At 42.8% G+C, this 23,114-nt stretch overlaps 1 pseudogene; it reads left to right on the top strand.

The window, feature by feature from the left end:
* Positions 1 to 23,114, top strand: part of LOC110532260 (WW domain-containing oxidoreductase-like) — a 343,223-nt pseudogene that overhangs the window by 166,110 nt on the left and 153,999 nt on the right.

The raw sequence follows: 23,114 nt of genomic DNA, 5'->3' as shown, positions 1-23,114 counted from the left end.
ACTTCCTTGCAATTCCAAAGCACTGACTGTCAAATTACCACACCTATGAGCCAATCTGTTTAACACAGCCATCAGGTGCACAAACACATGATTGCTAAATTGTAGACACACCAATCAGGTTTAAGCACTATAAAAATGCAGCAGGTAGGTTCACCTGCCTTCAACCAAAATGGAAGGAGTCAGAAAAAGAGTGAGGGTGAGAGGAGGAGTACACAGAGGAAGAGAAGGAGTACACAGAGGAGGATAATGAGTACACAGAGGAGGAGGAGGGGTACACAGAGGAGGAGGAGGAGTACACAGAGGAGGAGAAGGAGTACACATACGAGGAGAAGGAGTACACAGAGGAGGAGAGGGAGTACACAGAGGAGGAGAAGGAGTACACAGAGTAGGAGAAGGACTACACAGAGGAGGAGAAGGAGTACACAGAGGAGGAGAAGGACTACACAGAGTAGGAGAAGGACTACACAGAGGAGGAGAAGGACTACACAGAGGAGGAGAAGGAGGTAGAGGCCGAGCCAGAGGTCGACGAAGACCTGAAGCAGGAGGAGAACGTGCACAAAGAAGAAGAGGACCAAACTTATCAAATGACATTCGTGCAACACTAGTGGACAATGTTGTGAACCACGGATTGACGCTGAGGGAGGCTGGACTGAGAGTTCAGCCAAATCTTAGCAGATATACGGTGGCATCTGTCATAAGGACTTTTCGACAGGAAAACAGGTACAAGAAGATCTGTCTATAGTTACAGTTATTAGCCGCTTATTGTATGCACCATATCAGCACTTGTGATACCCCTTCCTGTGACATTGTACAGTAAGTTACATGTATTATACTCTACATAGGATTGAGGGTCGGGAACGACAAGGAGGAAGGGGGCCCATATTTACGCAAGAAAAAGAGAGAGAGATAATAAACATGGTTTTGGCCAATAATGCTATCAGGCTGAGAAGTTCAAGCGAACATTATCGGTGACCATGCCATTTTCAATAATGTCCATCAGTCAACACTGGCACGCATCCTGAAAAGTCATCATGTTCAAATGAAACAACTTTATCGAGTGCCTTTTGAGCAGAATTCAGAGGGTCAAACGGCTGCGGCATGAGTATGTGGAGGTTTGTATTGTTCACTTTAGCACTGATGTTGCATACTGCACACATGACTTCTTTACATTGACTGTATACTAGAACCTATCCTGAACTACACAATCTTGTCTTTCACTGTATTTCAGGGAGTTTTGCAGATGGATGCTGAAGAAATCCTGCATGAATTCATATATATTGATGAGGCAGGGTTCAACCTCACAAAAGCAAGAAGGAGAGGCAGAAATATCATTGGCCACAGGGCTATAATCAATGTCCCAGGGCAACGTGGGGGTAACATCACCCTTTGCGCTGCCATTTCACAGCATAGGGTTGTCCTCCGTCATGCCAAATTGGGCCCTTACAACACACCTCACATTCTTGCATGTTTGGACCGATGGCACCACATCGTCACCGCAGGTAATGAAATGCACCAGATGCAATACACGGTCATCTGGGACAATGTGTCATTCCACCGCTCTGCTTTGGTCCAGAACTGGTTTCAACACCATCCACAGTTGACAGTACTATACCTTCCACCATACTCTGTTTCTAAACCTTATCGAATAGTTGTTCTCTGCATGGCGGTGGAAGGTTTACGATCTCCAGCCCCAGGCTCAGGTACCCCTCATTCAGGCCAGGAAGGTTTACGGATCTCCAGCCCCAGGCTCAGGTACCCCTCATTCAGGCCAGGAAGGTTTACGATCTCCAGCCCCAGGCTCAGGTACCCCTCATTCAGGCCAGGAAGGTTTACGATCTCCAGCCCCAGGCTCAGGTACCCCTCATTCAGGCCATGGAGGTTTACGATCTCCAGCCCCAGGCTCAGGTACCCCTCATTCAGGCCAGGAAGGTTTACGATCTCCAGCCCCAGGCTCAGGTACCCCTCATTCAGGCCATGGAGGTTTACGATCTCCAGCCCCAGGCTCAGGTACCCCTCATTCAGGCCAGGAAGGTTTACGATCTCCAGCCCCAGGCTCAGGTACCCCTCATTCAGGCCAGGAAGGTTTACGATCTCCAGCCCCAGGCTCAGGTACCCCTCATTCAGGCCAGGAAGGTTTACGATCTCCAGCCCCAGGCTCAGGTACCCCTCATTCAGGCCAGGAAGGTTTACGATCTCCAGCCCAAGGCTCAGGTACCCCTCATTCAGGCCAGGAAGGTTTACAATCTCCAGCCCCAGGCTCAGGTACCCCTCATTCAGGCCAGGAAGGTTTACGATCTCCAGCCCCAGGCTCAGGTACCCCTCATTCAGGCCAGGAAGGTTTACGATCTCCAGCCCCAGGCTCAGGTACCCCTCATTCAGGCCTTGGAGGTTTACGATCTCCAGCCCCAGGCTCAGGTACCCCTCATTCAGGCCAGGAAGGTTTACGATCTCCAGCCCCAGGCTCAGGTACCCCTCATTCAGGCCAGGAAGGTTTACGATCTCCAGCCCCAGGCTCAGGTACCCCTCATTCAGGCCAGGAAGGTTTACGATCTCCAGCCCCAGGCTCAGGTACCCCTCATTCAGGCCTTGGAGGTTTACGATCTCCAGCCCCAGGCTCAGGTACCCCTCATTCAGGCCAGGAAGGTTTACGATCTCCAGCCCCAGGCTCAGGTACCCCTCATTCAGGCCATGGAGGACGCCTGTGACCAAGTCGACACCGCAGATGTGCAAAGATGGATTCGACATTCTAGACTGTTCTTCCCGCGTTGTCTTGCTAATGACGATATTGCTTGTGATGTTGATGATATTCTCTGGCCAGATCCAGCTAGGCGAAGAGATAATGTATAGTATGTTTACTGTAGTATTTTCTGTACAATATATTGTCATTTTTTTTTCAGATTATTTTTTATGTTTGTTGTTTACTGTTTACTGTTACATCTAATTGTAACCTGTACTGGATACGGTATTTTGTTTGTCTGTTTGCTGAGCTAACAGTGTTATGCACACTACTGTAGTAGCATGAAAACTGGGACATGTTTGGTTGTGATTCTCCATGTTGACATGTTGACTGATTTGGGAATATGGAGAGATAGATGATAGATGATGTTTTCCTCAGTCTGCAGCATTGGTCTTGTGTAGTGTTTGTATAGTTGCACTTTCTCTGTGTACTTCATTTACAGCACTCTAATCACTGACAATTAGACTTGCTAAAAGTGTTTTAGGTTAGCAACAGCAGTGTGTAACTGGTTGAAAAAGATTGAAGTCATATGAAATGTGTGTGTTTCGTATGGTAACAAAATATTATTTGTATGAAGTCGTGTATAGTTTTGACAAAAGTGTTCCATTTTGCAAATGATCTGAGGTGTTGTGCTACTTTGGTGTAGGGTTGTGCTAATTGTGTGTAGTGTTTTGACAAACCGGGCCCTGTTTTCAAAATTGTGCTTAAACAATTGAAAAAAACTAAGATCATTAGTGTTTTTTTCAGAGCAGTTAACTCCCTCATGCTTGATGCAGTATAGTACATGCCCAGATGAGTTAGACATAATGAAGTCTGTCATTTGAGGTCTGTGCATATCAGTCATTATTCTCCTACCCTTAGGGTTTTATCTCCCCCGATGTTGCTGTCATTACACACATGCACACACAGTCTTCGTTGCCCTAATAACACTTTAATTTGGCTTATTCCCTCTGCTCTTAGTGCTCTCATACTGTCTGTCTGTCTTAGTGTGTGTGTGTGTGTCAGAGGAGATTAGAAAAGGATAAGTGAAAACAGAGGATGTGTAACCTGAGCTACCCACAATGCAAGGCTATTTGAGACCGAGCCACAGTTGGTATTAGTTTGAGTCACCTACTCACACACTTTCATACCGACAGTCACACAGGACATCCTGACCATGGGCCTCTGTCGGACACCATATGGGCACGTACGTCCATGCGATGTGTGTGGATGACATTGCTCCACAAGAGACTTTGTAACACTTATTCTGTGGTGGTCAGCGTTTAGGGCGTGTGTGTCGTCACTCTGTTGCAGTCTTGGGGTCACGTTCTGTTCTTGCAGTCATGCTCATATTCTGTGTGTGTTTACGTTTGTGCACACGGTGTATTGCTGGTCCTAGGGGAGTTTTAGGGCTGTCATTGCCCCTGGCTGCCCTGGGGCAGGGTATGGCCATCCAGGCCATGTGACTTGGGCTGCAGCCAAACCCTTCCACAGCCTTCCCTTACCCCCTTATCCCCTGCCCACCTCCTGTCTCCTCAGACCCCCTCCTTATACTCCATCCCCAGCAACTCCTCCAACCCACCAAGCCGGGGTCTCCTGTTCCACACACCATATGCCCCCCCTCCACTTAACCCTTGCCCAAGCACCCCCCTGCTTCCCCAGCTCTCCTGCACCCACAGCCTCTTCTGAAGTGGAGGAATGGGGACCAGACCAGTAGTAGTAGTGAGTGACCTGTCCTTTGCTCTGTGATCAGAGTGTGATGGTGCTTAATGGTAGAGGCAGATTAACCCATAAGTCAGGAGATGTCTGGGACCAGTGATCCATACTGAGAGAGAACCCGTCCCTTTCTCTTCCCTTTTCTCTCACCTTCTCTTTATACCTCCCTCTATTTCCCTCTATGTAGCCCTTTTCTTCATCTCTTTTCTCTCTTGTCTTTCTCTCTCTCCCCATCTCTATATCTTGCAATCTCTCCCTCCCTGTACTCCTTCTTTCTCCCCCCCTCTCGTCCTTTCTCTTTGTACTCCTCCCTCTCTCTTCCTCAATCCTCCTCTTTTTCTTACCTCTCCCCCTCTGTGTTTTTGGCCAGGCTGTATTTCTTCATTAGGGGTGGTGGTGAGGGTAGTGGGGGAGTCCCCGGGGGATGTCAGAGTACATTAATTCTCATCAGAACAGGAGAGCAGAGAGGAGCGGAGTGAAGCAAAGTAGAGGGGAGAGAAGAGGAGAGGCTGTGAATGGCACAGTTCAAGCTTTCTGAATGTACCAACTCTATTACAGAATGAATGTCTTGAAGCACAAAACATATACAGTGGCTTGAGAAAGTATTCACCCCCTTGGCATTTTTCAAATGTTGTTGCATTACAACCTGGAATTAAAATATATATTTTTGGGGGAGGGTTATGTCATTAGATTTACACAACATGCCCACCATTTTGAAGATGCAACATATTTTTTCTTGTGAAACAAACAAGAAATAAGACACAAAAAACTGTAAACTTGAGCATGAATAACTATTCACCCCCCCTAAAGTCAATAATATGTAGAGCCACCTTTTGCAGCAATTACAGCTGCAAGTCTCTTAGGGTATGTCTCTATAAGCTTGGCACATCTAGCCACTGGGATTTTTGCCCAAGGCAAAACTTTTCCAGCTCCTTCATGTTGGATGGGTTCCGCTGGTGTACAGCAATCTTTAAGTCATACCACAGATTCTCAAATGAATTGAGGTCTGGGCTTTGGCTAGGCCATTCCAAGACATTTAAATGTTTCCCCTTAAACCACTCGAGTGTTGCTTTAGCAGTATGCTGAGGGTCATTGTCCTGCTGGAAGGTGAACCTCTGTCCCAGTCTCAAATCTCTGGAAGACTGAAACCGGTTTCCCTCAAGAATTTCCCTGTATTTAGCCCCATCCATCATTCCTTCAATTCTGACCAGTTTCCCAGTCCCTGCCGGTGAATAACATCCCCACAGCATGATGCTGCCACCAACATGCTTCACTGCGTGAAGTGTTCTCGGGGTGATGAGAGGTGTTGGGTTTGCGCCAGGCATAGCGTTTCCTTGATGGCCAAAAAGCTCAATTTTAGTCTCATCTGACCAGAGTACCGTCTTCAATATGTTTGGGGAGTCTCCCACATGCCTTTTGGCAAACACCAAAAGTATTTGCTTATTTCTTTTTTTAAGCAATGGCTTTTTTTCTGGCCACTCTTTCGTAAAGCCCAGCACCGTGGAGTGTACGGCTTAAAGCGGTCCTATGGACAGATACTCCAATCTCCGCTGTGGAGCTTTTCAGCTCCTTCAGGGTTACCTTTGGTCTCTTTGTTGCCTCTCTGATTAATGCCCTCCTTGCCTGGTCTGTGAGTTTTGGTGGGCAGCCATCTCTTGGCAGGTTTGTTGTGGTGCCACATTCTTTCAATTTTTTAATAATGGATTTAATGGTGCTCCGTGGGATGTCCAAAGTTTCCGATATTTTTTTATAACCCAACCCTGATCTGTACTTCTCCACAACTTTATCTCTGACCTGTTTGGAGAGCTCCTTGGTCTTCATACTGCTGCTTGCTTGGTTGTGCCCCTTCTTAATTGGTGTTGCAGACTCTGGGGCCTTTCAGAACAGGTGTATATATATATATATATATATATATATATATATATATATATATATATACTGAGATCATGTGACAGATCATGTTACACTTAGATTGCACACAGGTGGACTTTGTTTAACTAATTATGTGACTTCTGAATGTAATTGGTTGCACCAGATCTTATTTAGGGGCTTCGTAGCAAAGGGGTGAATACATATGCAGGCAACACTTTTCCATTACCTTTTTTTGTGCATTTTTTTAAACAAGTCAAAAAATGTACTTCACCAATTTTGACTATTTTGTGTATGTCCATTACATGAAATCCAATTAAAAATCAATTTAAATTACAGGTTGTAATGCAACAAAATAGGAAAAACGTGAAGGGGATTGAATACTTTTGCAAGGCACTGTACACACACACACACACACACACACACACACACACAAACACACACCAGTAGCAGTGCTTGGGTAACATCATTGGGAAAACCTAGCCAGAAATAAAAATCATATTACAACCTGTGTTGTGATAATTGCGTTGTTTGCGCTATAACCTATTAGTTCGTATGCGTTGCCACTGTGATATACAGTGCCTTCGGGAAGCGTTCAGACCCTTTCCCTTTTTCCACATTTTGTTACGTTTCAGCCTTATTCTATTAGATTTTTTAATGTCCTCGTCAATCTACACACATGACGAAGCAAAAATTAAAAACAGAAATACCTTATTTACGTAAGTATTCAGACCCTTTTCTATGAGACTCGGGTGCATCCTGTTTCCATTGATCCTTAAGCTGTTTCTACAACTTGATTGCAGTCTACCTGTGGTAAATTGATTGGACATGATTTTGTAAGGCACACACACACACATACATGGTCCCACAGTTAACAGTGCACGTCAGAGCAAAAACAAAGCCATGAGGTTGAAGGAATTGTCCGAAGAGCTCCAAGACAGGATTGTGTCGAGGCACCAAGACTCTTCCTAGATCTTGTCGCCCTGCCAAACTGAGTAACTCCAGAGTTCAGAGTTCCTTTGTGGAGATGGGAGAACCTTCCAGAAGGACAACCATCTCTACAGTACTTCACCAATCAGAGGCAGGGACTGTGAGACTAGTCAGAATCGAGGGAAAGATGAACGGAGCAAAGTACAGAGAGATGCTTGATGAAAATCTGCTCTAGAGCTCTCAGAATCTCAGACTGGGGCCAAGGTTCACCTTCCAACAGGACAACAACCCTAAGCAAATAGCCAAGACAATGCAGGAGTGGCTTTAGGACAAGTCTCTGAATGTCCTTGAGTGGCCAGCACTGGAGAGACCTGAAAATGGCTGTGGAGCGATGCTGAGAAAGAGGGCCGCTGTTTAGCTCGCTCGGAGGCTTCATCCGGTGAGATACACTACCGGTCAAAAGTTTTGGAACACCTCCTCATTCAAGTGTTTTACTTTATTTTTTACTGTTTTCTACATTGTAGAATAATAGTGAAGACATCAAAACTATGAAATAACAAATGGAATCATGTAGTAACCAAAAAAGTGTAAAAAAATGAAATAAATGCTATATTTGAGATTCTTCAAATAGCCACCCTTGGCCTTGATGACAGCTTTGCACACTCTTGGCATTCTCTCAACCAGGTTCATGAGGTAGCCACCTGGAATGCATTTCAATTAACAGGTGTGCGTTGTTAATTTGTGGAATTTCTTTCCTTAATGTGTTTGCGCCAATCAGTTGTTGTGACAAGTTAGGGGGGGGGGGTATACAGAAAATAGCTTATTTGTTTAAAACCAAGTCCATATTATGTCAAGAACAGGAAAATGCTATATATGTATATATTTACTTTGAGCTACGCTTTGGTAGATGGTTTGAAGATAGAAGACTGGTTTACCCAGCAGAGATCACCATTGTCCTTTGAATAATCTTTCTGGTAGTAGTGTTGTAGAGCAGATACGTTAAAGTACCCTGTCATTCTTCTGAGATTGTCTGTCCTTTCCTAGGCCACGTATGTTTACAGCTGCAGCTGATAACTCAATGTCTAGGATGTATCACTTCTTTAGTGAATAATCATTCAAAGTTCATACCAAGTTGCCATAATCAGCTTGCAGATCACCATTAATCAGATCACCATTCCAGTGTGGTGATCGTCACCTCCACATTGAAATTCACCATTTTAAACAGTCCTAACATTTCTGGAACTAAATGTTAATTTCATTAGGTTGTAGTTGAAATTAACCCTTTTAAAAATATGGACACCAGTCCTCACGTCATCGGGAACTGAGTTTGACTTCCGTCAACGGGCTTTTGTACTGGGGAAGAGAAGGGTGTGTTTCATAGTTGTCAACCAATGTACGTTCACTTGGGCGGGGCCACTGAGTGGGCCTACGTTTTACTATGAAACAAATATCTTATTCAGGAGGCTAAAATTACATTTCAACTTTTCACAAATAGTTTCATATTTAAATGTTTAAATTGCATGTGAATCTGATAACTAGAATGTGCAGACTTTCCAAGATACAATTTATGTCATCCTATCATCAGATATAATGTCCAACTGATCTGACGTCATATTCTTTAAGTACCAACGGACACTTTCAACTGGTTGAGAAAGGGAAATATTGTTTCATTCCCAAACCTTTTGATGTTACCATACTCTCTCTGTGGTAACACAGGGCTTTCCAAGAGTCCATTCTGTAGAGTGGAGAGAAAAGGGAGAAAGGTATTTATGGGGGGGTGATAAACCTCACCCAACAGGGCAACGTCATGACAACTCTAAGACATGAAAGTCAGTCAATACTGAACATTTCAAGAACTTTGAAAGTTTCTTCAAGTGCAGTAGCAAAAACCATCAAGTGCTATGATGAAACTGGCTCTCATGAGGACTGTCACAGGAATGGAAGACCCAGAGTTACCTCTGCTGCAGAGGATACGTTCATTAGACTTACCAGCCTTAGAAATTGCAGCCCAAATCAATGCTTCACAGAGTTCAAGTAGCCGACACATCTCAACATCAACTGTTCAGAAGAGACTGCGTGAATCAGGACTTAATGGTTGAAATGCTGCAAAGTCACAACTACTAAAGAACACCAATAATAAGAAGAGACTTGCTTGGGCCAAGAAACATGAGAAATGGACATTAGACCAAATTGGAGATTTTTGGTTCCTTTGTGAGACGCAGAGTAGGTGAACGGATGATCTCCACATGTTTATTTTCCACCGTAAAGCGTGGAGGAGGAGGTGTTATGGTGTGGGGGTGCTTTGCTGGTGACACTGTCTGTGATTTATTTAGAATTCAAGGCACACTTAACCAGCATGGCTACCACAGCATTCTGCAGTGATACGCCATCCCATCTGGATTGGCCTTAGTGGGACTATCCTTTGTTTTTCCAACAAGACAATGACCCAACACACCTTCAAGCTGTGTAAGGGCTATTTAACCAAGGAGGATGGAGTGCTGCATCAGATGACCTGGCCTCCACAATCCCCAGACCTAAACCAAATTGAGATGGTTTGGGATAAGTCGGAGTGCAGAGTGAAGGAAAAGCAGCCAACAAGTGCTCAGCATATGTTGGAACTCCTTCAAGATTGTTGAAAAAACATTTCAGGTGAAGCTGGTTGAGAGAATGCCAAGAGTGTGCAAAGCTGTCATCAAGGCAAAGGGTGGCTGTTTGAAGAATCTCAAATATAAAACATATTTAGATTTGTTTTACACTTTTTTGGTTACTACATGATTCCATGTGTGTTATTTCATAGTTTTGATTTCTTCATTATTATTCTACAATGTAGAAAATGGTAAAAATAAAGAAAAACCCTTGAATGAGGAGGTGTTCTAAAACATTTGACTGGCAGTGTACAGCACATTCAGCCTTTTTCGAATTGAAGGACAATTATGAAACATTATCATCGCATCTGATGTCCCCTTTATAGAGCGAAAGCACTGTGACGGCTCAACTTAGACTTAGCCTGTCCCAAATGGAAGGGATTGTTTGTCATCTGTAGCCCCATGAAATCAGCCACAATTAGCTCAATAACTCAGTGCATTCACACACTCCTATTGAATATGCCTTCACCTGTATATAGTGAGTAGGCCTGGGCTACATCTTGATTTACCCAGTTTATCAACAGATTTACCATTCAAATAAATTATTAACGTTTTGTTGTTATGTAGTTAGATTGGTATAAACAAAGTCAAAGTGATTCTATGATTTATTTAATTGATTCATTAAGTTGTACATGGCTGTCTCTGAAAAATATTGATGTAAAAAAATCCAATGAGTTAAAGTTGTACCATTCTGAGACGTTGGTTAATACTGTAAAACCTAAATTAATAGCCCGGGCGTTTATTTGCTTACATCACTGAACACAACAGGTGCTTATTAGAAACAGGCTTCTATTTCAGCCCGGGGTCTATTTCCTTAATGCACTTAGCTTTTGCTCATTTGCATGTTTAATTGTTTAATTCCAGCATTCACTTACAGCATTTTAATAAATTTCTTAATTTCATGCACTAATGTGTTAACATTTACACATTGTGTCACATTTATTTTGTCTAAGTATGCTGAAATTTTTATTTATTTTGTAATAATAATCCTTGATAATAAATATTCCACGCTGTCTGTGTATTTTCTGTAGTCCTTACTTTCGCCACTAGAGGGTGATCTTCCATTTGTTGTGTTCTGTACTCCAAAAGTTGTTGACTATTTTTTGTACTTACCTGTTAGCTAGCAGTTCTCAGCTGTTAGCAGCCAATGGCTAGTAGTTTCTTACTGGCGATAAAAATGTATGATTAGCATCATTTTTTAGCATCATTATTGAATTATTTAATGTAACAAAACATTAAACCTCATAAACAATTAATTTAGATCCAGCGTTTATTTGAAACAGGCGTTTATTTCCTGAAATGTGTGCCAGTGCCCAGCTATTAAAAGGGACAGGCGGCTATTTGAGACTGGGTTTAATTGAAGTTTTACTGTATGCCTTTTTTGCCGTGGTATCATTTTGGTATAATTGTTGTATTGAGAATTGTGATGGTATCGAGAATCGGGATACTAAACCTAGTATCTGTATCAAAGTCAAAATTCTGGTGTCGTGACCACTTATACACACATATCAACCGTTTTGTTCCAGTTCCTGTACCAGTTCCTGTTCCGGTATGGCCAATAAAGACCTAATGACCATTGGACAGAGCCTAGCTGCACCCAGAGCCAATCCCCTCCTTCAGGCAGGTTATCATAGAGATCAGAGGTCAGGCCAGAGGGGGCTAGTTACATTAAACAATTCACTCATCTCTCCCTCTTTGGTACTTAACACCCCCACTTGACCAGAGCTAAGATAGCATTTAGGGCCAGCAGTAGGCCCATTAAAGACCTTCATTAGGGCTGTGGTTATGAAGATGAGACCCTGGGCTAGGAACTGATGTCTGCTCTTCTGAGGGTGAGGGGCCCTGACCACAGAGATACACAATAAGGACCAGTGGTCTCACCTTAACTGCTCTTTAAAAACCTTCAGTCTGGGGCTCTTGACAAATTGTGTTATTTTGTGTATTTTTTGGCGCTGATCTTAACTTTTTTTGTACATATTGTTTCTGCTGTCGTTTCCTATGGCCGAAAATGGCTTCTGGACATTGGAACAGCTATCACTAACTTCCATTTGGATGAGGACTTCTACTTCAATGAGTCGGCGGCAATATATATTAATTATCATGGACCAGGCCAAAATCCTCAACACTTGGAGGAGACTGCGCCATGAAGTGAGAGGCACTGGAAGGGTTTGGCTTTAGCCCAAGTCACATGTTCTGGATACCTGACGAGACAATGTCAGAGAGTGGATAAATCACCACTACCCTCTGTTCTATTGGCGAACGTGGAGAATCACTGGAGAATAAACTGTATGAGCTCGATTCGATACTATCCTGTCAATGTGATCTGAAGAACTGTAATATCCTATGTTTCTCTGAGTCGTGCTGAACAAGGACATGATAAATATAAATCTAGCTGGATTTTCTATACATCGGCAGGACATAGAGGACGCGTTGGATGGCTACCCGAACGCTACGGGTTCTGACAGGGTTTACCTGTTGAAACGAACGTCGAATAGACACGTGACCAGGTTCATTTGTCTACAACAGCAACACATGCTAAATGACTACGCTAAACTTGCCACAGCTTTGACATTAGAATTCAGTGGTTCTGTGACTCGCAAACACGATAGCTCACTGGCTAACACCATAAAACAAGCTCGGAACGAACACCCACAAGTTTACTATCACAGGTTTCGTTCAGCTTACTTTGGCCTACTCACTGAAACAGGCATGGAAGACCTGTTACCTTTTAAACAAATGTTCCTGTCGAACATATATCCTACCTTCATTACCTACTTGGGTCCTGCCACCCACATTGGCTTGCCTTTCTTACAACTCAGAGAGCTTGCAAGCACAGCTTTTGAGGCATCAAAAGTTCACAACTCTAAGAGCCCTGACCACTCGGTTTTGAAGTTCGACCAGGAGCACTCACTCCAATTAGAGGGTGCATTATCAGGTATTGGAGCATTGAGCGATGACGCGCAACAACAGTTTCTACCATGAAACCATGATTCCAATAACCTCCGCGGTCGAAATAACTGTAAAGTACGTCGCCATCAACATGACTACGGCTACAATCGACCTGTTCACTACGTTCCTGCACCCAACCCACACAAAGTGTCAGAGCACAAGGGTAACAGAGGGGTGAAGGACGAACAAAACGTAGACCAATGTTCTCCAGAAGTTCCACTACGGGAAGAACTAAAGCAAGAACAATTTGAGAAAAGGGTAAAAGATAAGTCACAAGGACTAGTCAGGGAATTACCGGACACCAGGTCCACAGGAATTAACACCCATAGCAAGGATGTTAAAGTTCTAATTTCCCCCGCTCTCATTCAAGACCCTATCCAGGGCCCGCTTGATCAAGAAACAAGCCCCCGGGCTTTGTCTATGGACTCTGATACAAAGGTGGTGAAGAAAAAGGTCAAACACTTCGTTAAAGCCAAGCCCACTCAAAATCGGAAAACTCAATCTGCTTCCACCTTGAACAGAAATGGCACATCACGTTGTTGCGAACGACCACTCCATTTTGTGGGGAATATGTCCACTAACTACGAATCTAAACAGCCATACCTGGAAACGGTCCTGGAGGACTGCTTAACCTTTCTGATCTCCCCATCCCGGATCCGGGATCGTGAATACAGACTCAAGCTCATTACCATAACGCAACGTTAACTATTCATGAAAATCGCAAATGAAATGAAATAAATATGCTAGCTCTCAAGCTTAGCCTTTTGTTAACAACACTGTCATCTCAGATTTTCAAAATATGCTTCTCAACCATTGCAAAACAAGCATTTGTGTAACAGTATTGATGGCTAACGTAGCATTTAGCATTAGCATTCAGCTGGCAACATTTACACAAAAAAACAGAAAAGCATTCAAATAAAATCATTTACCTTTGAAGAACTTCAGATGTTTTCAATGAGGAGACTCTCAGATAGCAAATGTTCAGTTTTTCCTGAAAGATTATTTGTTTAGGACAAATCGCTCCGTTTTCTGCGTCACGTTTAGCTATGAAAAAACCCCTGTATCCAGGATTGTGTAAATCTATCAGCAAGCTCATTAGCATAACACAACGTTAACTATTTATGAAAATCGCAAATGAAATGAAATAAATATGCCATCTCTCAAGCTTAGCCTTTTGTAAACAACACTGTCATCTCCGATTTTCAAAATATGCTTCTCAACCATAGGAAAACAATCATTTGTGTAAAAGTAGCTAGCTAGCGTTAGCATTTAGCGTTAGCATTTAGCATTAGCATTTAGCATTAGCATTAGCGTTAGCATCCAGCACGCAACATTAACAAAAACATAAAAGCCTTCAAATAAAATCATTTACCTTTGAAGAACTTCTGATGTTTTCAATGAGGATACTCTCAGTTAGATAGCAGATGCTCAGTTTTTCCAAAAAGATTCCTTGTGTATTAGAAATAGCTCCGTTTTATACATCACATTTGGTTACCAAAAAAAATCTGAAAATTCAGTCCTCAAAACGCGAACTTTTTTCCAAATTAACTCCATAATATCGACTGAAAACATGGCAAACGTTGTTTAGAATCAATCATCAAGGTGTTTTTCACATATCTCTTCATTGATACATCGTTCTTGGACACATGCTTTCTCCCCTGAATCAAATGGTAAAGTAGAAGCAGCTGGCAATTGCGCACCGAATTCGACGCAGGACACCAGGCGGACACTTGGAAAATGTAGTCTCTTATGGTCAATCTTCCAATGATATGCCTACAAATACGTCACAATGCTGCTAAGACCTTGGGCGAACGACAGAAAGTGTAGGCTCATTCCTTGCGCAATCACAGCCATATAAGGAGACAATGGAAAACAGAGCTTCAGAAATTCTGCTAATTCCTGGTTGATGCATCATCTTGGTTTCGCCTGTAGAATGAGTTCTGGGGCACTTACAGACAAAATCTTTGCAGATTCTGAAACTTCAGAGTGTTTTCTTTCCAAAACTGTCAAGAATATGCATAGTCGAGCATCTTTTCGTGACAAAATATCGCGCTTAAAACGGGAACGTTTTTTATCCAAAAATGAAATAGCGCCCCTAGAGCTCTAACAGGTTTAACTTGTCAGGCGCTAATTGATTCGTGTGCGACAATATCACTCATCTCTCAAACCTTGTTCGATGATCTCAGAAGGGCTTTGAAGCCAACTAAACGTTGGTTAAAAGTGGAACGATGCGGCACTACACTTCCAGGGCTCACTCAGACTACCTCGCCTCTCACATTGAGAGTCATGCTGAAACTACACTTCAAGGACTTATCGCTCGTTCACCCTGTGTATGTTACCAGCCTCGAAACTGTAACCCTGCTACTTGGCGCAGACTTGATGGATCGGTTACTCCCATTGATGGAATGGAAAACCAACCAGGTATGGTCACAGGCCCCGGTGCCTTCTGAACTGACCACACTGTCTCCCCCTAACGCTAGCTGCAACGCAGTCATTCACGAGGGGTATCTGTCGAAAGCACCCCTTGGGAAAAATACGTTTAGAAACCTCTTGGGGCAGAATCCGATCCAAGAAGATATTACGATATCTCGACACATTCCATCAGCCAACTTGATTGACCATTCTTTTCATGATCTCGAGCCAGCTGTCTCTGTGAATGAGCAACTTCCCTCCTCCTTGCAGTCGTGCAATACGGTAGTTGAGATGAACTCCTCTTGCCCGTCGGACACTTACGCAAGCACTGCGGCTGTCTCAGCAAGAAAAACATTGATGAGCAGAGTATACTCTGCTTCCGATGATACACCTTCCGCTTTGTTGGGGACTGTCACCCCTTACAATGACACTAATGGCGTCAGTCTAGCAACTGACCCAATGACTCCCACTGGTGAAACACTTTGCGATATCACAGACCGATATCCTCGTCTCAGTTCGCAGGTACTGAAGAGGTTGCCACACGCGGACGCGGTGGTGACTGACATGCCTCTACAGCCCTGAGGGTGTTGAAGCACAAACACCAGGAGATTTGGTTGAAAGGTTACAGCCATTCTCATAACGCGGCCGCTGACAACTCGTACATAGGGTCCGACCTTTTCGTTTGTGCCTCGGACACCAACACCACCCGCTGGTGGACTTGTCCACCTCCAAAACAAATGGCAACAATAATCATTCCTTGTCATGTGTAGTAGCCACTACAATACAACTAGTAAAATGCTCCTATCATGTGTTCCGGTAGTATAATATTTCAGAATAAATCTGTAGGTTAACTGGTCCCTTTGAACACCAGTACCAATACCAGCGACAGTCAGTCTAGCTATAATCAGTAAGAAGGTTAGAGACCTAACCAATCAAATTACCCTTGACAATAGCAACATAGGAGTCACTCAGAGTGCAACACGTGGAAGGGAATCTCCAGTGCACTCTTCCAATGGTTAACACACATGTCACTAATAGAATCCTTCAATCAGGAATAAAATTATTAGAAGACATTAACCATGATCATACCACGTACGACTGGTCCAATACTTAAAGAGTACTTCTTTCGTGAGGTTAGCTCCTCCGTGGATAACATAGCTGTGAAATAGACTCCATACCTATCACCACTACAATAGTGGAAGACACAGTGACTTGTAGTAAAAACTACTACAGACTCCCACGACACCAATTCTGACTGACATCCAGGCATTGACCTGAAAATTACCTGACTACGCCAGACTCATACTGAACAAGTTGTAGTCTGCCAGGATACTTGGTTTTCTTCCCTTGACATGCACGCTTGTGTAAGCATAAACGCACATGCACAACGGAACATCCAACTAGGATTTATGCTAGGATCACTTAAGGGTCCAAGCAAATTACCAGCCTTAGTAAAGTTGAACATTTACTTCTAGGCCTTTGACTCTACAGCACTCACCAGTTTTCTTCCCAGAAGTCCATAGGTCATCCCTGTAGACTGCCCAAAACTAGTACCTTGCAGCTGTAAACTTATAATATAGTTATCAACTATCAAGGATAGTTCCTAAGCAACACACCAAGTAGGAAAACCATAGATATGGCATTAGAGACAATGCCATGATAGTCATTTTGCCAGAACATTGGACGCATATAGAATACAGTCCTTTGTGTGAGAACTATATTTTGTATATCTTTTGTTTATGCTTTCATTCCTTTTCGGTTCAGTTCCTTTGACACTTAGGAAGTGATAGAGCCATAAACAAAGTCCCCATACAACCATCACTTAGTGCCACAACTCCGCTCATTGGGGAATGAATGTAATTATATATATTTCATGAGTGTGCGTTGTTAACATCTGCCTAAGTTACTGCCCAGATCTTCCTGTCTGGACGACGACCAGACTACGGGTCCGGAACGGCGACCTCAAATCCAGACACCCACGGCCCATCCTTGTGGCGGCATGCCCCGCTGTCAGAGAGCCTACCAAGGTAAACCACAAGAGGGGGAGACCGCAACGGCGATCACAAACCAGGACATCCCTTGGCCCTCCCGGCGGTACTTTGCAGCTTCCAGGGAACCTACCAAGGTACATCACTAGAAGTGACCGCAACGGCGATCACCAACCGGACATCAACTGCCATCCTTGTGGTGGACTGCTCCGCTTTCAGAGAAGCCTACCAAGTTCAACCACCAGAGGGGACTGCAACGATGATCTACAAACAGGACATCACGTGTTCATGATTTTATGTTGATTTGTAACTTGCAGGACAAACATGATCCAAATCACCAGGGGCGGTATGTCATAACGTTGCCCTCTTTGGGTATAGCAAGCCCCACCCCCCTCTCCCTGCCTCCCCCTTGCCTCCGTCAACTAGGCTGCTGTGGTCAGAGAGTGCTCGTAAATTCCTGAGAAGACCCTGCCACATGGGCACATAGTATAAGAGGCAGAGTACATTTTCATATAGCACAAAGGAATTTCTTCCACCTCACAGAACTTGAGGTACAAACAATTTCAATGTTCCGGAGAAAGTATAAAAGATTGGTGAAGAATCCATCTACGAACTGGTCCGTTTGTTACAACTTGGGGAAGCTCATGGGAAACGGTGTGGCCACATTACCATAATGATTGGCCACATTACCATAATGCTGTTTATATAATAGCCTCAGATATGAGGTTTTACATCTAATTGTTGTATAACATGAATGAGTATTATACTGTTTACACAATTTTACAATGTGATTTTGGACTGTTTAATGAAGAAAAACTCAAAAAGGGAATTGGAGTTAACTAAATCAGAGGACCGCCCCTGAGCCCAGTTAGAGAAATGAACTTTAACTTTGAGAAATTATCACCAGACCATGTTTTTCTCCATTAGGAGAGGACAAAGTTTGTAGACCCTTGCTGAATCTTTTAACCATACCACTTAGTTAAACTCTTAGACTATCGATACCGACAGAATAAGAACAAGTCTTTGATATTAATTACTAGTCTGCATCTAGGAATTCGGTGTCAGTGAACGCGAAGAACGACAACCGCCGAAACACCCATTCTATAACGAAACGAATGAATGTCACTCTGAACTATCCACTATAACCACGACAGAGAGAGAGAGAGAGAGAGAGGGAGAGAGACAGACAATTCTACAAAAGAAACAACTTTTCACCAGCGATCAAGATGACACATTGAGCGTAAATATATATATTGATTGCAACTGTTCCCGAATGAGTGAGCATTCATGTGCAAAGGATTAGCATTTCAATTGTTATAATTATCACTCTGCAGTGACTTCTTAGTCGACCCCCACTTCCCTTTTTGTCTAACAAGCCGCCATGCCGGTTTAGCCGACTAGGGCACATTCTCATATAATTTCTTGTAACCATATTTACTGTTTTTTTTATGCATTTCTGTGAATTACTTAGTTAGTAATAAATAAATGATTTAAGACAATTGATGTATGGATGACTCATAGTGAAGACTGGGTTTGTGCAGATAACCAACAATTTACGATGTTTGGAATGAGACTAACGTGAGGTAAAGTAAATAATTCATTAATTCGAAGACTAATTGATCAGATAAAATATCTGTAAAGTTATTTTAGGAAATTATAACTTTGTAATCTGAATATTTTTCCTTGGTGCCCTGACTTCCTAGTTAATTGCTGTTACATGATTAATCAGTTGATCGCGTAATACTAATTACAGAGAATCTTTAATAAAAAGTCTTCAATTTAATGATAGTAATCACACGACACAATCATGTAACAATTAACTCATTAGGATTTGGGGCACCACGGAATAAGTTGTTGAGAGAGTTACCTTCTCCCGAATTCACCTATAACATCCATAAAACAGTCAACATATTAATAATAACCTCTTATCAATTCTCATTCTGAACATCGTAACCTTCTTCGATCTGCAAAATGCCCAGCTTTGCTCATTATTCAGTACTACACAAATTGATTTAATGATTTATTTATTAACTAACTAAATAATAACAGAATACACATACACCCTTTACATGAGACAAAGATCCATAGTGGACTGACAAAATATGACGGTTTATTACACTGAGATGGAGAGGAGGAGACAGAGAGAGAGAGAGAGAGAGAGAGAGAGAGAGAGAAAGGACATTTACCATGGATACATTCTAGGACTGTCCTCACATTAATCATATACCTTGCACAGAAACCACCGCCCGTTTGGAATAAGACATCATGATTGTATTTACGTGTTTGAATGCCGTTCGCTGTTTCTCTGTCTGAGCTAGCCGTCCTTCGGAAGAATGTTTGTTTGGCCTTTCAGCGGCATGCTTGTAAGGCTCTGATTGTCCGAAAGGGGTCTTCCCTTTCCCATCCTCTACTTTTGTTCACTCTGGAAGATAACCAGCCATGTTGATGGTTCTCATCGGTGATAGTAGGATAGTCGTTTAGATTCTCTTTTCTCAATATCTGACGTAGGACAGCTAATCAGCTGTCCCAGTGATTATCTGAGGTGAGCTTCTTGCCTCTTCCTCCTCATGTTGGTATTCAGGATTCGGACCATGATGGACATGAGCAGCAGCTCTTCATCTCTCTGATCTAAAGGAAGGTGAGTTTATTTCTTCACCTCGTGTTGAGGTTGAAAGCTTTAACCATTTCCAACATAACACTTTTCTGGTCTGAAGGTTGATTCCTCTTCCAAGCCTTTATGCACTCTTGGTAAAAAGGGTCATTCTGTCATGCTGACAAGCTCTCTGACCTCACTCGGGGCATGGCTAGTTACTGTACAAAGGATATCAAAAACGATCATCTCATTAGAAAACTAAAATCACATTCCTATCTTAAAATACTTTCATCATTCTTCACATTCTATTCACATCATATTGGATGAAAACTTAACAGATTAAGGGGTATCCTTTCCAAGTTACATTCATTTTCTACTTTTCCCCGCTGACAATTTCCCAAATCCCCTATGTTAGAATTATTGTTCCGTTACCCACTTTTGGACTTAGAGTTTTGGGCGGGCAAAAGTGTCTGAACAAAGATATTCCCTTGGATGCTACTAAAGAGCAGAGAGTGAAAGTTCTCTCCTGCTTAAATTTACTACTGAGTGTGTATGGTCGACCATCCAGCAGCTCCCCCTCTCTCCCATCCAATTTGCATACCGCCCTAACAGATCCACAGAGGACGTAATCTCTATTGTACTCCTCTCTCCCCTCTGTCAGGGAGAGAGAGGTCTGGTTACTGTCACCCACCCATCTGATCTGACCCCGTCTGATCCTCACAGGACAGTCATGACACTGTCTAAATGACTATCGCCCCGTAGCACTTTCATCTGTAGCCATGAAAACCTTTGAAAGGCACACATCAACACCATTATCCCAGACACCCTGGATCCACTCCGATTTCCATACCGCCCTAACAGATCCACAGATGATGCAATCTCTATTGTACTCCACACTGCCCTTTCCCACCTGGACAAAAGGAACACCTCCGTGAGAATGCTGTTCTAATGTAAGCATTTCACCATATGGTCTACACTTGTTGTATTCGGCGCATGTGACCAATAAAGTTTGATTTGTTCATTGACTACAGCTCAGCGTTCAACACAATTGTGCCCTCCAAGCTCATCACTACGCTAAGGACCCTGGGATTAAACACCTTCTGCAACTGAATCCTGGTCTTCCTGAATGGCTGCCCCCAGGTGGTGAGGGTAGGCAACAAATCATCCGCCATATTGACCCTCAACATGGGGGCCCCTCAGTGGTACCTGCTTAGTCCCCTCATATGCTCCCTGTTTACCCATGACTGCGTGAGTGCGCACGACTCACCATCATTAAGTTTGCAGACGACAACACCTATTCCCCCTCAGGAGGCTTAAAAGATTCAGCATGGGCCCTCAGATCCTCAAAAAGTTGTACAGCTGCACCATTGAGAGTATCTTGACTGACTGCATCACTGCTTGGTATGGCAACTGTTTGGCATCTGACCGCAAGGCGCTACAGAGAGTAGTGCGTATGGCCCAGTACATCACTGGGGCCGAGCTCCCTGCCATCCAGGACCTCTATACCAGGTGGTGTCAGAGAAATGCCCTAAAAATTGTCAAAGACTCCAGACACCCAAGTCATAGAACCGATGCACCGAGTATGGAACCAACAGGCGCCTGAACATCATCTACCCCTACGCTATAAGACTTCTAATTAGTTAACCAATAGCTACCCGGAATATCTGCAATAACCTTTTTTGTACTAATATCTCTTTTGACTCATCACATATGCAGCTGTTACTGTTTATTATCTATCCCGTTGCCTAGTCACTTTATCCCTACCTATATGTACAGTAGCAGTCAAAAGTTTGGACACTTACTCATTCAAGCGTTTTTCTTTATTTTTACTATTTCCTACATTGTAAAACAATAGGGAAGACATCAAAACTATGAAATAACACATATGGAATCATGTAGTAACCAAAAAAGTGTTAAACAATTTAAAATATATTTTAGATTTTAGATTCTTCAAAGTATCCACCCTTTGACTTGATGACAGCTTTGACTTGACTTGATGGCATGCTTCACGGTGGGAACCATACTTGCGGAGATCATCCGTTCACCTACTCTGCGTCTCACAAAGACACAGCGGTTGGAACCAAAAATCTCAAATTTGGCTAGATTTACACCAGTCTAATGTCTGTTGCTCATGTTTCTTGGCTCAAGCAAGTCTCTTCTTCTTATTGGTGTCCTTTAGTAGTGGTTTCATTGCAGCAATTTGACCATGAAGGCCTGATTCACGCAGTCTCCTCTGAACAGTTGATGTTGAGATGTCTGTTACTTGAACTCTGAAGCATTTATTTTGGCTGCAATCTGAGGTGCAGTTAACTCTAATGAACTTATCCTCTGCAGCAGAGGTAACTCTGGTCAACCTTTTCTGTGGTGGTCCTCATGAGAGCCAGATGCATCATAGCGCTTCATGGTTTTTGCGACTGCACTTGAAGAAACTTTCAAAGTTCTTGAAATTTTCCGGATGGACTTACTGTCATGTCTTAAAGTAATGATGGATTGTAGTTTATCTTTGCTTATTTGATCTGTTTTTGCCATAATATGGACTTAGTCTGTATACCACTCCTACCTTGTCACAACACAACTGATTGGAAAGAAATTCCACAAATTAACTTTTAAGAAGGCACATCTGTTAATAATCTCTCTATGGTATGTGGGACGCTAGCATCCCACCTGGCCAACATCCAGTGAGATTGCAGACCGCCAAATTCAAATACAGAAATACTCATTATAAAAATTCAGTAAAGATGCAACTATTTTCCATAGGTTTAAAGATGAACTTCTTGTGATTCCAACCACGGTGTCAGATTTCAAAAATGCTTTACGGCGAAAGCATACCTTACAATTATTTGAGAACATACCCCAGCAGACAAATCATTACAAACAGTAAGCAGCCAAGTAGAAGAGTTACACAAGTCAGAAATAGAGATAAAATAATCACTTAGCTTTGATGATCTTCATATGGTTGCACTCAGAAGACATTCATTTATTCAGTAAATGTTCCTTTTGTTCGATAAAGTTTCTCTTTAGATCCGAAAACCTCAGTTTTGTTTGCACGTTTTCTTCAGAAATCCACAGGCTCAAACGCAGTCACAACAGGCAGACAAAAAATCCAAGTTGTATCCGTAAAGTTCATAGAAACATGTCTAATGATGTTTATATTCAATCCTCAGGTTGTTTTTAGCCTAAATAATCGATAATATTTCAACCGGACAATAACATCGTCAATATAAAAGGTAAACAAGAAATGCACTCTTTCGGTCTAGCGCATGAAAAAGCTTTGTGACACGGCAGGGTCCACTTAT

The sequence above is a fragment of the Oncorhynchus mykiss genome, chromosome 1 (genome assembly GCF_057628025.1).
Source record: "Oncorhynchus mykiss isolate SJ-2025 chromosome 1, ASM5762802v1, whole genome shotgun sequence".
Taxonomy (NCBI): domain Eukaryota; kingdom Metazoa; phylum Chordata; class Actinopteri; order Salmoniformes; family Salmonidae; genus Oncorhynchus; species Oncorhynchus mykiss.
The sequence above is the reverse complement of the archived record's forward strand: the minus strand, read 5'-3'. Positions and strand labels throughout refer to the sequence as shown.